Source organism: Lynx rufus, unplaced genomic scaffold (genome assembly GCF_022079265.1).
Source record: "Lynx rufus isolate CCGP_SWC_20201006 ecotype Redwood Valley unplaced genomic scaffold, mLynRuf1.p SCAF_3, whole genome shotgun sequence".
Lineage (NCBI taxonomy): Eukaryota > Metazoa > Chordata > Mammalia > Carnivora > Felidae > Lynx > Lynx rufus.
The window spans coordinates 83,082,923-83,105,300 of record NW_025814845.1 but is presented as its reverse complement, the minus strand read 5'-3'; the positions used below and the strand labels follow the sequence as shown (position 1 = coordinate 83,105,300).

General features: G+C 38.0%; 1 long non-coding RNA gene across 2 annotated transcripts in view; it reads left to right on the top strand.

Moving 5' to 3' along the window:
- LOC124520507 (uncharacterized) overlaps positions 1–18,276 on the top strand; it is a 28,908-nt gene extending 10,632 nt beyond the window's left edge. The window contains exons 2-5 of one of the 2 annotated variants that reach the window (XR_006964330.1): positions 8,626–8,821; positions 10,912–11,011; positions 16,526–16,599; positions 18,241–18,276. This is a non-coding gene — a long non-coding RNA (uncharacterized LOC124520507). Of the gene's footprint in view, positions 1–8,625; positions 8,822–10,911; positions 11,012–16,525; positions 17,772–18,240 lie in introns of those variants that run through there. The other variant, XR_006964329.1, reaches the window with a different exon arrangement.
- Positions 18,277–22,378: the final 4,102 nt, after the last annotated feature.

Sequence of the window (22,378 nt, the reverse complement as noted above, 5' to 3'; positions counted from 1 at the left end):
AACTTGAAACTCATAATCTAGCAGAAGGCTCTTGTAATCCATCAAAACCCTAGAGGTTTGGGGAAGGAGTTGGAGAGGGAATGTCTCAATTTTCTAGAGTATCTGTTCAGCCCACACACTTTTTCATCAGCAACTCGCTTCAACAGACCCTTTGTATTATTCTATACTGGGAAGCGGTTGCTAATGATATCTGTAGCAGTCAGTTGTCTGGACTGATTGTCCCAAAGCAGTGAAGGGAAGTGCCAGGAACAATACTTAAAAACTTACTCCTGGGGCGCCTGGGTGGCGCAGTCGGTTAAGCGTCCGACTTCAGCCAGGTCACGATCTCGCGGTCTGTGAGTTCGAGCCCCGCGTCAGGCTCTGGGCTGATGGCTCAGAGCCTGGAGCCTGTTTCCGATTCTGTGTCTCCTTCTCTCTCTGCCCCTCCCCCGTTCATGCTCTGTCTCTCTCTGTCCCAAAAATAAATAAACGTTAAAAAAAAAAAAAAAATTTTAAATAAAAAAAAAAAAAACTTACTCCTGACCCTTACCAGGGTTTTCTCAGTTTTTTTATCTTATTCCTCAAGCCCTTGCTCCTTTATTTCTGTAGTTACCTAGGGTTTGTTTGGAGGAAGGAAGCCCACAGCCATTAGTAGTGCCCCATTTTCTCAGGAATCATGTAAGAAATCTATTTTACATATAAAGATACTGGTTAAAAGCAAAAGAATGGAGAAAGACCCACCAATCTCCTACTAATCAAAAGAAAGCTATAGTTGCTATGTTCAGGGAAAACAGACTTTAGAAAAAGGAAAATTATCAGGGATAGAGAGGAGCATTACATAATGATAAAGGTGTCCATTCTTCAAAAAGATATAAACTTTAATGTGCATATCTCACAACAAAGCATTAAAATAGCTAAGGCAAAAGTAGACAGAACTACAAAGAGAAATAGACAAATCACTATTATGGTTGGAGATTTCAACACCCCTCTTATGGTAATTGATAGATCAAGCAGGCAGAAAATCAGTGAGGATACAGTTGAACTGTGTATTACCATCAGTCAATTGGATCTAATTGACATTTATAGAATACTTCACCCCAAAAGAGTAGAATACACATTCTTCTCAAAAAAGATAGACACTTGTGATTATTAAAAAGTAGCCTGCATAGAAAAGTTATAATTAAGGTTAATAGATGTGCAATAAATTTTGAAAAATATTCATGAGGAGGTTTAACATCTGTAATACACAAAACCCTCTTAGAAATTCACATTAAGGGAACATGTAGTTCAACAGAAAAGTGGGTAGCAAAGAATATGAACTCAACAAAGAGTAACTCCAAATGTGAAAAGATGCTTAGAATCAGGAGAAATCAGGAGCATGCAAAGTAAAATAATAATGAGATGCCAGTTAGGCCTAACAGACTGTCAAACTATTGTTTTAATTCAACTAACATTAAATGCTGATTATGTAACCAGCACTGAACTATGCACACATATAAGTGCTCACAAAGTACTATGACATGTATCTTACCCCTGATTTACAGTAGAAGAATCAGATGGGTAAATGGACTTGACAAAAATCACATAAAGGAAACTAAGGAATTCACCATATGGAAACTTCTTTTCTTTTTGAGTAGGTAATTCATTCAAATGGTGTGTGTGTGCACGTGTGTATAAATAGACTTATGTTTTGAAATTTCCCACATGTATATCCCCTCCACCATTTCTCATGCCACAGCCATCTATCCATCCATCTCACAACTACTTTTACAATTTTCTCATGTATCTTCCTAGAGCTTATTTTTTTCTTTTTCTTTTCCCTTTCTTTTGCAGTCTTTCTTGTCATGGTATTCTTTTTTTTCAATTGAGGTATGTATAATTGACATGAAACTTTATATGTACAGGTGTACAGCATGATGATTTGATATTTGTAAATATTGTGAAATGATCATCACAATAAGTCTAGTTACCATACACTTACAGAATTTTTTTTCTTATGGTGAGGACTTTTTAAGATTTACTCTCAGCAACTTTCAAATATGCAAAACAGTATTATTAATTATAGTTACCTTCTGTACATTCCATCCTTATGATTTATTTATTACTGGAAGTTTGTACCTCTTGACCCCCTTCACCCATTTTGCCCACCCCACCCCTGGCAACCACCAGTCTGTTCTCTATCTCTGAGCTTGGCTGGTTGGTTGGTTGTTTTTATATTCCACATACAAGTGAGATCATGTGGTATTTGTCTTTCTCAATCTGACTTATTTCACTTAGCATTATGCCCACGTGGTCTATGTTGTTGCAAATGGCAAGATTTCATTATTTTTTATGGTTGAATGATATTCCATTCTAAATATGTATGACATGTTTTTCTTTTTTTTCCCTCTAAACTTTGATCATGAATTTTTCTTTTTTTTTTTTTTGAGTGTAGTTGACACACAATGTTATATTAGTTCATATGTACAACATACTAATTTGACCAATTTGTACATTATGCTATGCTCATCACAAGTGTAGCTACTATCTGTCACCATACAACACCTACAATATCATTGATTATATTCTTTATGCTGTGGCTTTTATTTCCATGACTTACTCCATATCTACTACATTTTCTTTATCCATTCATCTTTCAATGTATATTTAGGTGGTTTCCATATCTTGGCTATTGTAAATAGTGCTGCAATGAACATGGGTGTGCATATATCCTTTGGAGCATTCTCATTGTCTTTGAATAAATACCCAGATGTGGAATTGCCAAGTCATATGGTAGTTCTAGTTTTAAGTTTTTGAGGAACTTCCACACTGTTTGCCATAGTGGCTATTCCAATACATAATTCCACGAACAGTGCACAAAAATTCTCTTCTCTCCACATCCTCACCAACATTTGTTACTTCTTGTCTTTTTGATAACAGCCATTCTAATAGATTTGAAGTAATTCCCAGAGCTTTCTTATACAAATTTATATTCTCCTTTTTAAAAAACAATTTATCATAATGTACACTATGTTCCACATCTCACTTTTTTGGTTGCAATACATCTTAGAGGTATTTAATCAGCTGCATAATAAGATTACTCATTCTTTAACAGCCACGTAGTATTTGTACTACAAGAATGCCAGAATTGGGGCAGCTGGGTGGTTCAGTCAGTTGAGCATCCAACCCTTGATTTCAGTTCAGGTCATGATCCCAGGGACATGGGATGGAGCCCCAGGTTGAGCTCCATGCTGAGCATGGAGCCTGCTTAGGATTCTCTCTCTGTGTGTCTCTCTGTCTCTCCCTCTCTCTCTCTCTCTCTCCCTCTCTTCCCCTCCCTCTCCCTCTCTCTTTTGCCCCTCTCCTACTCTCCCCCACTCACGCTCTCTTTGTCTCTCTCTCTCTCAAAAAAAAAAAAATGCCAGAATTTATTTTGCAAACTTCTGTGATGGATATTTGCATTGTTTTCAGTCTTTTGCTCTTAAAAACAATGTAGTAATGAAAAATCCTGTTCATAGTTTTGTCTCACATGTTCAAGATATCTGTAGTATAAATTTACAGAAATAAGATTGTTAGATCAAGTTGTGCATATGTGTGTGTGTGTGTGTGTAATTTTGATGATATTGCCGAATTTTCCTCCATAAGTGTTGTATAAAGAACAGTTGAGAATGTGTAGCACTGTCATTAGAATATATTATCAGACTTTTGGATTTGAGATTGAAAAGTGAAAATGTTTAATATTAGTATTAGTTTATTATGTTTTTCTCCTGTTATGAGTATGATGAAACATCTTTTCAGAGTGGGCAAAATTTTAAGTTCCCTCTTGCTAGTGAGGATCCAAGTAAAAGGGTATTGTTTTACATTGCTGGTATACATGTGAACTTTTCAACCTATTTACAAAGCATTCTGGCAATCTGTGTTAAAATATTTTAAATGACAAATACCTTTGTTCTAGCTACCTTTTCTTAAGGGAATGCCATAGGAGTTGCAGCCGTCATTTCCACTTATAAGTCACGGGCCAAAATACAGTCATATGGCCACACTTTCAAGGGAGGCTAGGAAATATAGTCCTTAACTATGTGGCAATGTACAAAGCTAAAACTTGGCCATTCTAATACTGAAGGAAGAAGAAAGGACATTGAGAGACTAGATTAATTGGTGAGCTAGGTAACAAGAGAAAGAGACTTTCTCCCCCCCCCCCATTATCTATTCCTCCAAAGGCATATTGCAAAAAGGCATAAACCAAAGAATTATTCATTGGGAACAAATATTATAACAGTGTAGCATATTACATACTTACAGGTATATATAAAGTTTTATATTTGCCCACATATTCAAAGAAATATGTATAAGTAAAGTTGGTTAAACACATTTATGGTATGCAGATACAAATATGACCATGTCACTATCCTACTTTTATTTGCCTTACAGATTGAAGCCCAAACCCCTTTGCCCATATTTCTATTGTTATACTGCCTCCCTGGGGATGTAATAAAAACCATATAGAAAGATAAATTGCCTCTATCTGGAGTGGTTGGACTTCATGTAAGATACGGAATCTGAACTGGACCTTGAAGGAAGAAGTACTTGAATTAATGGAGAGGGGCATGGAGGCATAAACAAATAGTTCCAGTCTTTTTAGGCCCACCCTTTTAAAAAATCAAAATATAGAATACTATGGAAATAAATGAAGTATCTATCATAAAGTAAAAATATCACTGTATCCACCACTCAGAAAATAGAGTATTACTGTTTACATAGTATACAACCTCTCAATAACTATCCTGCCTTTCTCCCCAATGTCATCATTCTTCCAGTTTCTAACCATAGACCAATTTTGCCTCACTTTCAACCTTACATAAATGGTATTAAGTGTGCATTTCATATGTATATGAGATTGTTCTGTATTGTTTGGAAAAGTTCACATTCATTGCTATATTCCATTGTATGACTACACCAAATATATTTATCCATCCTGTTGTTGATATTTGGGTTTTTCTACCCTGGGGCTATTAACCAATAATGATGCCATAAACATTCTCTTATGTGTCTCTTGGTGTGAATGGGAAGACTTCTTTTGAGAGAATACTTAGGATTAAAATTCCTTGGTCTCGAGGTATGTTCACACTGTATACAGAATGACAGTTTTCCAAAGTTTATGTTATTTATATCCCCACCAAAAGTATATGAAAGTTTCACAGTCTCCACACCCTGAGCAACACTTGGTATCATCACTGTTTTTAATGTTAGCCATTCTGATGGGTGTGTAGTGGCATTTCATTTTAGCTTTAATTTGCATGTTACTGGTGATGATTGAGACTGAGCACCATTTTATGTTATTTGCCATTTAGAGATCCTCTGGTTTGAAGTGCTTGTTCAAGTCACTTGCCCATATTTCTGTTGAGTTGTCAGTCATTTTCTGACTGATTTTTAGGACTTCTTTATTCTGGATATGAGTTCTTGAACACACATATATATACCAAATATCCTTTCTCATAGTATGCTTTGTCTTCTCATTTTCTCAGTAGCATCTTTTGAAAAAACAAAGTTCCTGATTTTAGTGTAATTTATTTTCACCAATCTTTTTCATTCTTAAATTATTTCACATGTGCCTTCAATTTTTTTTTATAACCCTGACTGAAAGAGTAATTAGTACCAGAGCTGTTACAGGAGATGGACCCTTTGAGGTTGAATTAAATACACACACACATGTAAAATCAATCACAGGGATAACTTCATTGCTATAGACAAAGGGACCACAAGTGATCCATGGCTTAAGGTACTGTTATACTTACTATTAATAGCATGGGATAGAGTGAAGGTGAGAATGTATCACTGTGGTAACCATAGTGATTTAAGATTGTGGATCCACCAGGCCTCTCTTATGAACCTAAACAGAATGTACACAGGAAAAAGAAAAATGTAAAAACTATGACTATGTAGCTGAGAATGCATAGAGAGTGTCAGAACTCCTCCACCACAGCTTTGAAGGAGTCCTTCATCTCCTATAAGCAGTGGGCAGAAAAGGTAGATTTGTAGTACCAATAAAATACTCAGTTCTTCCAGTTTTCTTAGTCTAAGGGTAGAGCATTGGTGAGAAAGATGTGGGGCCCTAAGACAGAATGGAGACTTTTGAGCAGACAAGAATGAAGATGAGAATGCTGAACCTGCATATCCCCCAAACTTCCTTGGCTCTCTGGGGAAACTAGCCTCCTCTGCATAGAGGCTTTCGGTGACTGCACTGGGAACAGCTGTCTCATAGGCTGGTATCTGTTCTCAGAACGTACCTTCATCACCTCACAGTATCCCTAGATAAATCTCAAGATCACCTAATCAGAGAAGTATGTGGCCTGCTATGGCATGAGATAACCTACACAGGAGTTAAAGACCTTACCATGTTGATCAGCAGAAACCTGAGGAGTATATATAGAAGTGGGTTCTAAGGATGTTACACCAAGGGGGAATCAATACAAGGTTTTATCATGGCAAATTTATTGGCATGGGTGCACTCACCTGAGAATCAACATCTCATATATTGGCATTAATAGTTTGCTAGGATGAGGCATGGGCTCAATAAGAGTCTACAAATAATAAATGACCTCGAAATGAAATTTGAAGTAATAATTTCAGAATCCCAGAAATACTCTGGCATACTATAGAGAAGAGAAAACAAGGGCTCCTTAGACATTCTCCATTTTTACCAAGTCATTAAGGATGCATTGGTGATAGAAGTATAAGCATCCCTAAAGAGCTCTGAAGTGGCTGCCCTCTGTTTGTCAGATTGATGGTGATAAATGCTGTGGTAGAACTGAGTTTCCTGATCTCAGAATAAGATAATCTCAAATTGGTAGAGGCCACGTGATGGCATATAACCATCAGAGACATGGTGGGCACAATTACCATAATAATCCAAAGAAGAGAACGTTAATCAGAGTGTTTTGACTTTCAGGGAAAGGTGGTAATGGTTAAAGGATAACAAGAAAGGAAGCAGATTAAGTAATAGATTAAGTAGCCTACTAATTTGCTGCTTGACATATATAGGTGGGAAAATTCTAAACTAACTTGTGTTGTCATAATGAAATTTGAAGCATCTCATCCAGTTCACAGACCTGGAACTCTTTGATGATGGAGAAAGATTGGGTCCCTTTGAAGAAAAATCCTGCAATGCTGCCACAGGTGTATAACCATGAACCTTCCCCTAATCCCATGCTTCCCAAACGTGTCTGTACTTTAGACCACCGTAGAATTCTCAAGAACATCCAGGCCAATTAAATCATAATTTCAGGGAGTGAGACCCAGGCGTTGATATTTTTTGAAGCTCCCCTGGTGAGCAAATTACGGGATCACTGCCCTAATTCTTCTCTAGTGGCCATTTCCTGGAGAAAGGAAAATACCAGACCTCCTGAGGCTTATTAGATACTGTCTCTTAACTTATATTAATACCTAGAGACCCAAAACCTAATCCTGGACAACTGGTTAAAATAGGAGGCCTAGGAAACTTAAGTGACAGATGGAGTCTTGGCCTGCATCTGGGTTAACAGTGAGTCCAGAGAGACACATATTGGGGTTATTTCTCCAGTCTTAATGTGTAGTAAGAATAGACATATTTTAATAACTGAAGCAGTCTTCATTTTAGTTTCCTGTCCAATGGAGTGAATGCTATTATGGTAGGAAGGGCTATGTAGAAGTTCATAACTGCTTGTCTCTCACCAAAGCAGTACTGCATCCCTGGGGAACTTGTAGAAATTAGTGCCACCATGCTGGCATAGTGATTCATACCACATTCCCACTTAACTTCCCTTTGTGGTCACCAGATGGGTCATAGGGAATGACAGTATAAAAACCAGATGGGTAGTAAAGAATGACTGGATTACTGCAAGATTTTATCAGGCAAAGATGCCAATTGTAGTTGCTGTTATAGGTGTGGTATCTTCATTGGAGGAAATGAACACAGACTTTGATATGATATATAGGTATTGCTCTGGAAGTGCCCCCTCATTTCCCATTCCAGTTATTCAGGGAAATCAGAAGTAGATTGTGTTTAACTGACAGAGACAACAGTAAGCCCTTACTGTCTTGTCTCAGCACTGTGCCACCTTTCTATTCTGTGCTGAAGGGACCTTGATCATCTTGCTATGCGATAGAATATCACACTGGTCTATTATAGAAATGAACGTTAAATGAGCCCAAAGAGCAGGAAGTAGTAAACACTCTACATGCTTTGGTAAGACATATGCTTAGCAGAAGGTGCAAGAAAAACCCTGTAAAACTTCAGGGACCTGCCACATGGGATTCAATGGCCAGAGACCTGTTAGGTTATCCATTCAAGTGAGTGACAGTCTGTTGTGTTTTTCACCACCACAGTAAAGAAAAAGGCAAAATGTGTGGCAGGCCTTTTTAGGTTCTGGAGACAACAAAATAGTACTTTTGGGTGACCTAACCTGTTTTATGGGTAACTGTAATTTTGAGTAGGGCCCAGAGCAAACTGTCTTGCCAGTTGGGCCTTATGGTTAGGCAGATACAATGGTATTGGAAGTTCATGTGGTAGAGATGTTCTATGAAGCCTCTGAGGGTAAGTGCCAATAGGAGAATTACAAGATTCCTTGGTTTTTGAGTAAAGATCTATCTTCCTCAACCAATGTTTTGTTTTGTTTCTTTGAAAAGCAGCTCCTGGTTTGCTGCTGGTACCTGATAGAGATGGAACTCCTGACCATGGGACATCAAGTGACTATGTGAATGATCGAACTACTACTCGTCATGAACTGGTGTTATCTGATTCACCAATCATACAACTGGATGGGCATAACAGCAGTTCACTCCCTACAAAACTGGGTACATGGCCACAACTAAACTGAATAAGCAGGTGACTCAGACTACTGTTATTAGTACCTGCCCCTATTCCTTCAGCACTTCTCCCTCAATCCATATACACTGGCTTCAAAGGGAGTTCCCTCTGACCAATTAATGAAGGAAAAAAGTTTAGGTCTTGTTAATTCACAAAAGGGTCTGCAATGAGCTGGCAATAGCTGGGTGTGAGTGGTCACTTACAACACCATCGCTCAATAGTGGCCCTGAATCACAACAGTAAAAGGAAATCCTTTCCTTGAGAACTTTAGGAGACGTGGCCTGAGGTAAGGGTATAGAGTGGTTCATTGTGAGTGGCTTATGAGTTGACAGGCTGGACAAGAACTTAGAACAAATTAGAAAACTGGTTCAGTTTATGGAGCCAACCAGGAGACAATAACCTCCAAATTTAGGATGCAGACTTCAGAATAAAGTATTATGCTTAAATGCAGTAACCAATATGTAGTGCCATCTTTCCCAGAAGGTATGTATAGTGGAGATGAGCATGGTCCCTCTATTTTCTATATGTCTATTTTTTTTAAATAACTGGGAGCATGTTTTCTGAATTTGGTGAAAAGCATGAAATTACAGATCCACAAAGCTCAGTGAAGCACAGGTAGGAAAATTACCAATGCGTGTTATTGTCAAACTGACAAAACTAAGAAAAATATCTTAAAAGCATTCAGAAAAAGTGCACATCACACACAGGAGGGCTATTATATGAATTTTTAAAAGTTTTTTAATGGAAGCATAACACACATGTAGAAAAGTACACAAATATAATTATTTAGCACAATTTATCACAAAGTAAAGATAACTGTGTAATCAACACCCACATCAATAGCAACAACACTAACATGCCCCCTTCTTAGTCATTATTCTTCTTTCTTCCCAAAGGTAATCACTTTCCCAAATTCTAACACCAAAGATTAGGTTTGCCAATGGTTAACTTTTATATATATTGAATACATAACTGTATTCTCTTGTGTCTGGCTTCCTTTGTTTAATATTGTGAGGTTCATCTCTCTGCCCCTCCCCTGCTCACTCATCTCTCACTCTCTCAAATAAACAAACATTAAAAAAAATCTTTAAAGAAAACATTGTGAGGTTTATCCATGTTGTTACCTGGATCGGTTGTTCATTTATTTTCATTGTTATACAATGAATGAATATATTGCCATTTACTTACCCATTCTACCTTTGATAGATATTGGCGATGTTTCCATTTAGGGCTATTACAAAGACTGATGCTATGAACATTCTTTTGTATGTCTTTTGGGGTACACATGTATGCATTTTTGTTAGGTTCTCTATTATACCTAAAAACCCACTTGAAGAATTTTTTGGTCCCTGAAACTTTGGACTTAGTGGTTTTGGTAGTAAACTTGGTACTAAAGAGAGGAATGCTTCCTAATACTTCAACGAATTAGAAGTGGACACTGTTCACTGGCAGGTTTGGGCTTTTTCTGTCACTAACCAACAAGAGAGAAGGAAGTAACTCTACTGGCAGGGTGAGGGATCCCTTTTAACAGGGGGAAATTGCATTGCTGCTATACAGCAGAATAAATATGACTGTATATGGACTGTAACAGTATTCTCTGAGAAGCTTGTTCGTATTCTCTTAGCCAATAGTCCAGTAAAAAACTAGGGTAACCCAAAAAGGACCTCTGCTAGGACTCATCTTATAAGAATGACTGTTGGGAGTACCCCCCCGGTAAGAATCCCATCCAGGTGAGGTACAAACAAAAAGTGAAAGAAACCAAGAATGGACGGTGAATAGGGCACCTGGATAGCTCAATTGGTTAAGCATCTGATTTCAGCTCAGGTCATGATCTCATGGTTTGTGGGTTTGAGCCATTAGGCTCTGTGCTGACAGCGTGGAGCCTGCTTCAGATTCTCTCCCTCTCTCTGCCCAGCTGTTCATGCTCTCTCTCTGTCGCTCACTCCCTCTTTCTCTCTCTCAAAAATAAGCATTAAAAAAAAAGAATGGATGGTGAAAGAAAACAGCTATGTTTATGAATCTAGGCCTCATGACCAACTTAAAAAAGCAGGTTTTAAGAGACTATGATTATGTTTTGTAACTTCTTTTCTCCCCTGCCATATATGAAGAATTCTAGGGTGCTAATGTTTATGGTTCCAGAGCTGATTACACCACCCCATGATGAGTTTGTAACTGATGGGAAGAGATTGCTTAGTGGAAAAGAGTGAGGTGAGCATATCTTTTCTTCCCCTCCACTAGAGGTTACCTTGAACTGGATTTATACTTTGACCACAGGTCATTACTCGTCTCACAGTGAACTCTTCACAATTCTCTCTCCCTCCAGATTCTGATTAAGTTCTTCTGTCTCTTGGAACCTATTCTTGTAATTCTCTTATACCCTACACACACACATTTGTAATTAGTCCCTTTGTAAATAAACCTTCTTTAAATGATCCTGAATGTATCATTTGTTTCCTATTAGGACTCTTGGACACATGAACTTTTTTTTTTTTTTTTTAAATTAAGTAGGCACCATGCCCAACATGGGGCTTGAACTCACAACCCTGAGATCAAGAGTCCTATGTTCTATTGACTGAGCCAGCCAGGCGCCCCTGGACACATGAACTTTTTATCTCTTGAATTGCTTCTTGTCTAAAATCTACTTGGATTTAGCATAGCCGCACCATCTTTATTAGTTTTTGCATGATATACCTTTTTACTTTAAGCTTTTCTGCATTCTCATATTTAAGATTTGTCTCTTGAAAACAGGTTAAAAGTGTACCTTTATAAATCCAAGTCTTTGTCTTTTAATTGGGATAATCAATTTACATTTAGTATAATTATTACATACAGGCTTTAAAGCTGCCATCCTGCTGTTTTTTGTCTCACCTATTCTTTGCTCTTTTTTCTGTACTTTCTTTGGGATTGTTCAAGTGTTTTTTCTATTTCATATTCTTTTGATTTTTTGTGGTTTTATGTTCTTTTAATATTCTTAGTTACTCTAGAAATGAGAATGTGCATCCATGACTTTTAAAAGCCTAGTATATATTAGTACGTTTTCCACTTCTAGACAATGTGATTACCTTAGACCACTTTAAGACTATTTTCCTTCGCCTCTCAGTTACTGTGCTATTATGTTTTAAATCTGTATGTTTTTAACAACATGATATATTAGCATTGTTTTGTAAACTTACTATTTATTGGGATTTACCTATGTATTTTTCCCTTTCATTGCTCTTCATCTCTTCCAGAACGTGAGAGTGGCTATCTGAGATCATTTCTCTCTGCCCAAAGTCCACTCTTTTTTACAGGGCAGAAATGCTGGTGTCAAATTCTCAATTTCTGTTTGTTTGAAAAAACTTTATTTTGCCTATTTGAAAGTTATATTGTTTGAATGTAAATTCTAAGTTGACAGTATTTTCCTTTGGTACTCTAAAGATAGCATCATTTTGGTTGCAAAGCAGCTGTCTTACTGTCATTCGTTTTGATAAAGTAATTTGTCTTTTTCCTCTGGATGCGTAAATTTTTCCTCTTTGGTTTTCAGCAATTTTACGATGATGTGCTTAGGTGTGATTTTCCTTGCCTTTTTCTTGCTTAAGGTTTATAGTGCTGCTTAAATCTGAGGCATGATGCCTTTTACTTATTTTAGACATCTCTTCAAGTATCACTTTTTTATGGTCTCTCATCCCTTTCCTTCTGGGTCTCAACTATATTAGACTTTTTAAAATTCTACACTGTAAGTCTCTTCCACCTTTAAAAATTTTTTTACCATTTTCTTCCTTTTGTCTCTGTAAATCTATCTGCATATTTTCTTCTGAACTTTCTCCAATTCCCTAATTTTGTCCTCAACTCCATATAATTGACTACTAAGTCTACCCACTGTGAAAGTCTACCCTCAGCTAAAAGACTGAGGTGTTTATTTCTTCCTTGTGAGCCCTAAACTCCAGTTTTCAACCTCCCTGCCCCCTCCTGGGCCTGTGAGTTTGCAAAAATCTGTGTTCACTTTCTCAGTTGCTTTTGATAGAGTCAGATGTCTCTAGCAGAAAGGGAGCCCTAAATACTCAAGTATCTCTCCGATGTGTCTCCCTCTTCTAGATCTTAGCCCTCCAATCTTCACCAGTTTGGTAGCTTTTTAGTGCCTTTAAAGAAATGTGGTTTTCTTTTTCTTGGCCCACTTTTCTAGTTGCTAGTTATTCTCAGCTAAAGCATAATCAAAACCCACCTAGTTCTTTATTATTAGAAGTGGAACTGCAGACAACTCATTTTTTTTAAAGTAATCTCTACACCCAATGTGAAGCTCAAACTCACAACCCCAATATGAAGAATCAGTCATATGCTCCACCAACTGAGCCAACCAGACACACCAAGTCCTTGGTGACTTGTGACATTTTTAATGTCAAAAATTTTACTGGATGCCCCTGCCCCCTCTCTATCAAAACACACAAGGTATTAGTCATACATGTTTAGCATATAAACTATAAATAAATATATAAGAAAAATAGACACATCATTATGTCCAAGTCCCCTGTAATAACTATTACTCAGGGATTTGTAACTCAAGGGAAACACTGCTATAAGCAAAGGCATAGTCTCAGGCAAGTTAGAAGGATATTTGAAGGAACATGAGCCCAGTTTGATTAAGAGATTTGATGTATGAAAGCAGGGATAAAGGTCTGACTTTTATTCTCTATATAATAGGAAACCATTGGAAATTTCTTTATTGTGGTATCTTTAAAATTTTTTTTAATTTTTTTTTTATTTTTGAGGGAGAGAGAGACACAGAGTGTGAGCAGAGGAGGGGCAGAGAGAGAGGGAGACACAGAATCTGAAGCAGGCTCCAGGCTCTGAGCTGTCAGCACAGGGCCCACAGCGAGGCTCAAACTCACAAACCATGAGATCATGACCTGAGCGGAAGTCAGACACTCAACTGACTGAGCTACCCCTATTGTGGTATCTTTTCATAAAAACTGTGTTCAATACGGTAGTGACATGCTAGATAGACTGAAGAAGTAAGAATACAGGCAGAGAAACCCACTAGGAATCTTTAGTAATGGACCAAATATGAGCTGTTGATGAGAGACATCATGGTGTAATGAAAAGAATGTTGACATTAGAATCACAGGACTTGTAATTACTGGTCCTGTCAACTTGGGCAAGTCATTTAACCTGTGTGATTCTGCTTATTTACATGCCAGTCACCTTGGAGGCCTTTAATAGAATGATGAAATGTTAATAACTTTTGCTTAACTCACAGAGTGGTTATACAAATATAATGATGATAAAAACCTTTTAAAATGCATATTATAAAATTTAAGGTGTAATATGCATTTGAAGATCTAAAGAAATAAAAGTGGAGACTGATAAGAGTGAAAGAAAAAGATTATTCAAGTATAGTGAATCCTGGTGACTAGAAAATGGAATCACTTACATAAGTCAGTCAAAAGAGGAACTGATGGGGTGCCTGGGTGGCTCAGTCAGTTAGGCATCTAACTCTTGATCTCAGCTCAGACCGTGATCTCAGTTTGGGATCAAGCTGTGTGTCAGGCTCTGCGCTGACAGTGAGGAGACTGCTTGGGATTCTCTCTTTCTGCCCCTCTACACCCCCTTCCTCTCTCTCTTTCAAAATAAATAAACTTAAAAAAAAAAAAAAGAGGAACTGATTTTGGGAATCAGGACGAGGGAAAAAACAGTGATTTATTTCTTTTTAATTGTGGAAATGTTTAGCAGGCACTTCTCTATTGTATCTATTAATTTCATATATTCTTAGGTAATTTCATGTGAGATTACTCAATTTCCTTTATAAAATTTTAAGTTTGGAGATAGAGAAAGAAGATATCTCCTTGGGAATATGTATTTCCTCATTTTTTTTTTAAGTTTATCTGTTTATTTTGGGAGAGAAGAGAGTACAAACAGGGGAGGGGCAGAGAAAGAGGGAGAAAATCCTAAACAGGCTCTGCACTGACCTGGCACAGAGCCCTAGGCGGGCTGTGAATTCAGGAACCCAGAGATCATGACCCCAGGCAAAATCAAGAGTCAGACACTTAACCGACTGAGCCACCCAGGCACCTCATTTTTAATTTAATTTTAATTTCATTTTAATTTATTAAAAAAAATAAAGCCTGTACCTGCTGGTTTGATAAAAGTTCCATTTATTTTTGTCCAGTTTATTAGTAAAGTGATTACATGGGGTACCGCCTGGTTTAAGGATTATTTGTTCCTTCCAATTTAATACCAAACTGCTATTCTTCAGTGTGCATCACTCTAAATCTTTATCACTATTAGTACTTTAAGGTACTGTACCTTACTAAAACCCAGGCAAACACTTTATTTTTTTTTCAATATATGAAATTTATTGTCAAATTGGTTTCCATACAACACCCAGTGCTCATCCCAAAAGGTGCCCTCCTCAATACCCATCACCCACCCGCCCCTCCCTCCCACCCCACATCAACCCTCAGTTTGTTCTCAGTTTTTAAGAGTCTCTGATGCTTTGGCTCTCTCTCCCACTCTAACCTCTTTTTTTTGTTTTTTTTTTTTGCCTTCCCCTCCCCCATGGGTTTCTGTTAAGTTTCTCAGGATCCACATAAGAGTGAAACCATATGGTATCTGTCTTTCTCTGTATGGCTTATTTCACTTAGCATCACACTCTCCAGTTCCATCCACGTTGCTACAAAGGGCCATATTTCATTCTTTCTCATTGCCCCGTAGTACTCCATTGTGTATATAAACCACAATTTCTTTATCCATTCATCAGTTGATGGACATTTAGGCTCTTTCCATAATTTGGCTATTGTTGAGAGTGCTGCTATAAGCACTGGGTTACAAGTGCCCCTATGCATCAGCACTCCTGTATCCCTTGGGTAAATTCCTAGCAGTGCTATTGCTAGGTAATAGGGTAGGTTTATTTTTAATTTTTTGAGGAACCTCCATGCTGTTTTCCAGAGTGGCTGCACCAATTTGCATTCCCACCAACAGTGCAAGAGGGTTCCGTTTCTCCACATCCTCTCTAGCATCTATAGTCTCCTGATTTGTTCATTTTGGCCACTGACTGGCGTGAGGGGATGTCTGAGTGTGGTTTTGATTTGTATTTCCCTGATGAGGAGCGATGTTGAGCATCTTTTCATGTCAGGCAAACACTTTAACTTCAATTTGAATTTCATGTGAGACATAACAAATGTCTTACTGAAAGTCATATGCCATGTTTGTTTCTTTTATATTTTAAATGTATATGCCTTTAATTTAGACTGTGAACTTTTAAGATGGTTTCTGTTCCTTCTGAAATCCTTAGTTTCTCCTAATTGTTTTTAAAATTAAATTGTAATGGACACTCAACCATAACAGTAGCTTTATGTTGTGCCCCAGGAATTTGTCCCCCATAATTTGATTATCTCTGGATTGCTGTAGTATGTTACTGAATCTGTAACTTTACATTTCCAGTAACATCCAACATCTTCAGTAAGTTTAGACTTTAAAAAAATGCTTTGTCCACATTAGAAAGCTGATTGGGGGTTCAGACCAAACACTCCTCTTACATCCTCGTTTGTTCCCTCTCATTTTTGTCTAGTTTCCCCTATTCTTACATGAGTAGAAATTTGGTTATACAGAGCTGTTTGCCTTTCCTGCTTTTTTTTGCCCATTACAGTTTTCTGTATTTAACAGCCCTTCTAGTTCTACTCCAAATAAAATTTTGTATTTTTTACTTGGGACTACAGAAATAATGTATTGGCATCCTCTCTTATCCAGTAGATTTTGGCATGCCCAAATCTGGAAGTGAAAAAACAACAACAACAAAAAAAACAGAGCAGCAAGGAAAATCGGTAAGCTTTACCCTGCAGCAAAAATATCAATCTGTTCTTAAGGAATTAAGTGCTTCACAAAGGTGAGTTCTCCATGTGACTAAGGCTTCAATTATTCATCGTGGACAGTAACCCAGTGCAGTTTGAAGGTCCTTGTCATTACAGGTGACCTAGTAAATGTTTGACAACTAGCTCACCAGGAAAGAAAAAAAAAAAAAAAGCTTTGATTATGGTGTTTGCAAATTTCTTGGGGTAAATATCCCACTGTGGCTCATTTCAGGCTACCACAGGACATCACAGAACACAGAATTAGAAGAAGGTATATATTATCAAACTATAATATTTCTATAATACGGATATGATCACCATAACCACAAAAACATGGATAATAGTAAAATGAGGAAATGAATTTTGATATTTATTATTCTTATATATTGGATTTTAACATAATTGTCAGCTTACATAGTTAATTCTTCATAAAGGCTGTGTTTAACAGCCTGCAAAATTTCTAAAAATGTTTAAATGTACTCATAAAGCAGTATAAGCCAGCTCTAGCATATACTGCTTTCTGCACTCTTAGTTTTGGAAGTGACTTAGGCAATAGCTAATATGAGTTGAATCCTTCATGCCTTTTTCATATTCCTCCATGTATATGATACCTTGTTATGACTTTATTACTTTTTAAAATCTTCTGAGCCAGCTGTAAATGTTTAATTTGTCACTTGTAAATAAACACAAACAAAAGGAACTCCATAAACAATGGGAATAGAGACATTTCCTCAAGGAAGAAATATAGACAGCAAAACAGCACATGAAAAGATGCTAAACATCATTAGTCACTAGGTAAATGCAAATTAAAATAACAATGAGCTATACCACTACATACCTATTAGAATGGCTGATTAAAAAGACTGGTCATAACAGGTCAGGGGGAATTGGAATTCTCAGTATATAACTAGTGAGAATGTAAAATGGTACAACCACTTGGAAAACAGCTTGGCAGTTTCTTAAAAAGGTAAATGTATACCTATCATAATCCACCTATTCCATTCCTACCTATTTACCAAAAAGAAAACCTATGTCCATACAAACACTTATACAAGAGTATTTGTTATAGACAAAAACTGGAAACAACCAGAATGTCCACCGATGGGTGAATGGATATAGAAATTGTGGCATATCCATACAAATAATACTACTCAGTAGTAAAAAAACAAAAAACAAAAAACTGTTGAGTGACACAACATAGGTAAATCTCAAAATAATTATGCTGAGTGAAAAAAGTCACGGAGGGCATGCTGTTTGATTCTATTTAAATAAAATTATAGAAAATGCCAACTAATAAATTTCATATATATAAAAAAAAAAAAGAAAAGAAAATGCCAACTAAGCTATAGGACAAAATGATCATTGGCTTCAAGTGGGTACAAGGAAGAGGGGTTGGGTTGGGGGAACAGAAAGGGTTTACAAAGGACTACACAGACACTTGTAGTGAGGCATATGTTTATTATCTTGATTTTGGTGATTGTTTCATGGGTGTATACATATGTCAAATTACCAAATTGTGTACTTTAAATATATGTGATATACTGTATGTCAATTATATTTCAATAAAGCTATAAGAAATTTTTTTTAATTTTTTTTAACATTTATTTTTGACAGCCAGAGACAGCTGTGAGCTGAGCGTGAGCAGGGGAGGGGCAGAGAAAGAGGGAGACACAGAATCTGAAGCAGGTTCCAGGCTCTGAGCTGTCAGCAGAGCCTGACACAGGGCTGAAACTCATGAACCGCAAGATCATGACCTGAGCCAAAGTTGGACGCTTAACCGACTAAGCCACCCAGGCGCCCCATAAAAATTTTTAAAACTATGGTCTGGCCAATGAAGATGAGGAAAAGACAACTGCTTTGTGCTGGACAATACATTTCTATCTTTGTGAGTAAAACTGTATAGGTTCTTTAGGTAAGCCCTGACCACATTGCTGGCTTATACTGAGAAGTTGAGCAACTGAAATGCTCAGGTTTTTATCACATGTCTGCTGTTAAGCCAGATTCTCTTCATCTTTATACTTTACACTTCTTTACACATTTTATACTTACCTCTGCTATATTTTATATTATTTATTTCTCATAACTATTATAGTGAGGCTTTGGTATTAATATTTATTAGACAATTGGTTTTTTCAGATTCTGTTTAGTCAACACTAGGGAGGGATACTCACAGAACCATCTGAGGTATCCTGAGTGGGTGTGAGGATTGGAAATGGAGGGAAAATGATAAAGATTCTCAGTAGGCAAGGCTCCAGCCTCCAAGTCAGGCAGCTTCTTTGTTTTATAGACTTAAGGGCTCCTGAGGGGAAAAAGTATGAAAATCACCTCTTAAGTTTTCTACTAGCTAAGCCCAGAAGCTAATGCATAGCAGTTGCTCAATAAATATCTGCCAAATGGATCTTGGTTAAATTTAAAATGATTCTTTCATGGGGCACCTGGGTGGCTCGGTCAGTTAAGGGTCCGACTTCAGCTCAGGTTATGATCTTATGATCGTTTGTGGGTTCCAGCCCCTCGTCCAGCTCTGTACTGACAGCTCAGAGCCTGGAGTCTGCTTCAGATTCTCTTTCTCTCTCTCTCTCTCTCTCTCTCTCTCTCTCTCTCTCTCTCTCTCTGCCCTTCCTTGACTTGTGCTTTCTCTCTCCCTCAAAAACAAAAAATATTTAAAGGAATAAAAATAATAAATAAAATGCACTCTCGCTTCTTTCTGCACTCCCTCTCTCACGTGGCACATAAACATTTATTCTGTCATCTGAGTTTCTTGAGGTGGAAGTATTAATTTTTGAGAACTGCTATTGATTTTACACTAAGAAAGGTACCGATTGCAAGGAAGATGGAAGAACAGAAGGATCCTGAGCTCACCTCCACCCCCCACCCCCGCCAGACACACCCACACTGCAACTACATTTAATATAACTCACTCTGAAAACAACCTGAAGACTAGCAGAACAACTTTTCCACAGCTACTGATATAAAGAAAAAGCCACATTCATTACAGTAGGAGGGGCAGAGACTCAGTCAAGAACCAAAACCCCTGGCCTGGCAACCCACAAGTAGGAGGGATATCATAGGATATCATAGGAGTTCCTCTCTAAGGAACGAAGAGATCAGGCTCCACATCAGGCACCTCTGGCTGTGGGGACCTGCACAGGGAAGATAAATCCCCATAAAATATGCCTTTGAAGATCAGTAGGACTTACCATGACTCTAAGAGAGCCAGAAGGCAATAAGAAACAAAGACACCACTCATAAGGCCAGAGCACTAGATCACTTAGTCTGAGACCCAGCACAGGGGCAGCAGTTTGGAAAGCACCTGGGTTATACATGAAGGAAATCTAATTTTAGGGTGTTCTGGAGGGGCAGGGCAGTACTGGTGGGCACCATTTTTCTTGCCCTCTTTCAGCTTAGCTGGACGACGGTTGTGTGAGCCAGTTCTGATACTCTCCATCTGTCCTGAGAACACTACTTGCTCCTCCCCAGCATTTCCCTACAGACCTGTCCGGTCCAATCTGCACCACACCTGGCAAGCAGCCTCAGTTGTTTTTTGGGGTTTGTTAATTGGTTGGTTGGTTGGTTGGTTGGTTTTTAAGATTTTATTTGGGTAACTCTATACCCAACATGGGGCTTGAACTCACAACCCCTAGATCAAGTCACATGCTCCACCAACTACCAATGCCCTTCCAGAGCAACTTCTGCCCCAGGGAGGTGGAGTGCTAGCCCCACCCACGAGCATGCCCACCAAAGGTGGAGGTGAGACTCTTAGACTTCTACACTGGAACTAACCCTATCTACCAGCACACCCACTACAGCCAGATCTCATAGCTCCACAGGGGTCCATCCATACCCACCAGTACACCCATAAGTAGTCATGGCTAATCACTGCAGCCAGCCAGGCTGGAGGCCAGACCTGCCCACTAGCATGCCTGCAGCAGTCATGCCAAGTCACAACAGGAGGGTGAATGCAGTCCACAGAGGGGACATCCTTGGATTACCTGGTTCTGGTGACCAGAGAGGATTGTGCTACTGGGCCCCACAGGACACCTTCAACATAAGGCCACTACTTTCAAGATCAGGAGACAGAGGAATATGTTCCAAACAAAAGAATAAGGCAAAACCTGAGAAAGAGAACTAAACAAAATAGAGATAAGGAATCTATCTGATAAAGAGTTCAAAATAATGTTCATAAAGATGCTAACCAGATTTGAGAGAAATATATGAGCTCAGTGAGAACTTTAACAAAAACTTCAAAAAAAATCAGAGCTAAAGAATACAATAACTGAAATGAAAAACACACTAGAGGGAATCAACAGCAGATTAGAGAATACAGAAAAATGGATCAGTGATCTGGAAGACAGAGTAATGGAAAGCACCCAAGCTGAACAGTAAAAACAAAAAAGATTTAAGAAAAAAAAAAGACAGGTTAATGGACTTCTAGGACAACATCAAGTATACTAACATTCATATTATACAGGCCCCAGAAAAAGAGAAAGGGGCAGAAAACAATTTGAGAAAACAACAGCTGAAAGCCTCCTTAAGTTTAAGGGGGATGAAAACAGACACCCAGGTCTAGGCTATACAGAGAACCTCAAACAAGTGAGCGCAAGGCAGTCCACACCAAGACACATAATTAAAATGTCCAAAATTTGGGACACCTGGGTGGCTCAGTAAGTTAAGCGTCTGACTCTTGATGTCAGCTCAGATCATGATCTCAGAGTCATGAGACTGAACCCTGCACTGGACTATATGCTGGCATGGAGCCTGCTTAATATTATCTGTCTCCCTCTTCCTCTGTCCCTCACCCACTCAGGCACATGCATGCACTCTCTCTCAAATAAATAAATAAAATGTCCAAAATTAAAAATAGAGAATCTTAAAAGCAGCAAGAGAAAAGCAAATAGTTACATACCAGGGAAACCTCATAAGCCTATTACTTGGTTTGTCAGCAAAAATTTGCAGGCCAGAAGGGAGCAGCACTATATATTCAAAGTGCTCAAAGGAAAAAACCTATAACCACGAAGACTCTACTGGGCAAGGTTATCATTCAGAATTGAAGGAGAGATAAAGAGTTTCTCAGATAAACAAAAGTTAAAGTTCAGCACCACTAAACCAGCCTTACAAGAAATGTTAAAGGGAATTCCATAAGCAAATAAGAAAAGGCCACAACTAGAAGAAAATTGTAAAAGGAAAAAATTCCACTTGTAAAAGCAAACACATAGTAATGGTAGTAGATCAATTATAAAGAAAGAGCTGGGGGCGCCTGGGTGGCTCAGTCGGTTAAGCGTCTGACTTCAGCTCAGGTCATGATCTCGCGGTCCGTGAGTTTGAGCCCGCGTCGGGCTCTGTGCTGACAGCTCAGAGCCTGGACCATGTTTCCGATTCTGTGTCTCCCTCTCTCTCTGACCCTCCCCCGTTCATGCTCTGTCTCTCTCTGTCCCAAATAAATAAATAAACGTTGAAAAAAAAAATTAAAAATAAATAAATAAATAAATAAATGTCAAAAAAAAAATTTTTTTAAAAAAGAAGAAAGAGCTGGTTCTCTGAAAAGCTAAAATTGATAAACCTTTAGCCAGACTCATCAAGAAAAAAAGAGAAAGAACTCAATATCAGAACATCAGGGGATGTTTCAACTGACACCACAGAACTACAAAGGATTGAGACTACTATGAAAAATTATATGCCAACAAATTGGACAACCTAGAAGAAATGGATAAATTACTAGAAACATACAGAACTCAATATCAGAACATCAGGGGAT